The following is a 1594-nucleotide window of genomic DNA, read 5'->3' on the forward strand; positions in this document are numbered from 1 at the left end:
GGCTCCGACCACTTCCGTATGATCACCTTCAGCAGGACCCAGTCCGTGGTAGGTGGCACCTGGCTCTGTCGGTCCCCCTTTTCCAATCCAACCTGTTTGGAGAAAGCTGACACCAAAGCTGTTAGTTGATCATAGTGAGGTTTGTACCTTATAGAGGCTCCTCCTCCCTCTAACATCTGTATTCCAGCTCCTGGTCCCGGGAACCGCTGCCCTGTTGTTAGCTCGTACGGGGTAAACCCTGTGATGGAGTTTACTGAACGTCTAATGGACAGTAAAGCAAAGGGTAGGGCATCCACCCAGCTTAACTTTATTTGTGCACACACTTTTCCTATTTTACCTTTTATGGACTGATTCATTCTTTCCAATTTTCCCTGTGACTGAGGATGGTACACTGTTCCAAACACATGTTTCATTCCTAAAGCTACTTGAACTTCTTGCAGATCTTTGTTCTTGAAATGTGTGCCATTATCTGACCTGACTCTCTTTGGAAACCCATGCATTGGAATGTATTGGTTTATCAAAAATTTGATCACTGTTTTTGCGTCTTCCTTTTTTGCCGGTATCGCTTCTGGCCAACCAGTGTATGCATCCACTGCTACCAAAAGGTACCAGTATCCGTTTACTCTCTCTATCATGTCAGTGTAGTCGATCACTATTTCCTGACCTAGCATTCTTGGAAGAGGGAATTTTCCCTCGTGTGGTTTCACTGTTGATCTCACATCGTATTCTGTACACGTTTTACATTCCCTGTTATAATTTTCAATCATTGCTGGCAAGAACGGATGCCACCAATGTGTCAGATACCTCTGCATTGTGTTTTTCCACAATGTGTGAGCCCATGAGCTTCCTGGAGCATGGAAGCTATCAAACCTGGGGGTAGGACTGGTCTACCGTCCGGTGACCTCCCAATCCCTTCTGACTCTGTGGCCCCTCTCTCTCTCCAAACTGTCAGTTCATGAGGAGAGGCTTTCTACTGCTCTTTGATTAACACATTTGCATGCAGACAGGCAGCAGGTCATACACTGTTCTCTCTGTTTGCATCATTATATACTGTGCTGTATACCCTGCTGCTTTCTTTGCTGCTGAGTCGGCTTCCTGATTGCCCTTCGTTACTACCGTATCTGCTTTATCATGTCCTCTACACTTGACCACCACCACTTCTGCAGGCCTCCGCTAATCTTTTCATATCTTTTTCATGTTTAATTGGGGTTTTTGCTGCTGTTAAGAATCCTGCTCTAATCCATTGACTGAGTTCTACCTGTATAGCCCCTGCCACATATGCAGAGTCAGTGTAAATATATACTCTATTTCCCTCTGACCATTCTAACGCAGCAATCATTGCCTGTAGTTCAGCCAACTGGGCCGATTCTTTGCCTGTCACTTTTCCTGTCAACACTTCCTCAAATCCCTCACTTGTCTGTCGCACCACTGCATAGGCTGCTTTAAGTCCTTCAGTTGGATGTCTGTAACAGCAACCATCTGTGAACAGCACTTCTTCTGGGTCTACTAGTGGAATTGCCTGTAAATCTGCCCTTACTTTAGTATCTCTCTGTACCCTTTCCTCACACATGTGTGGCTCTCCTTCTCCCATGTT

Source organism: Chiloscyllium plagiosum, chromosome 4 (assembly GCF_004010195.1).
Source record: "Chiloscyllium plagiosum isolate BGI_BamShark_2017 chromosome 4, ASM401019v2, whole genome shotgun sequence".
NCBI lineage: Eukaryota > Metazoa > Chordata > Chondrichthyes > Orectolobiformes > Hemiscylliidae > Chiloscyllium > Chiloscyllium plagiosum.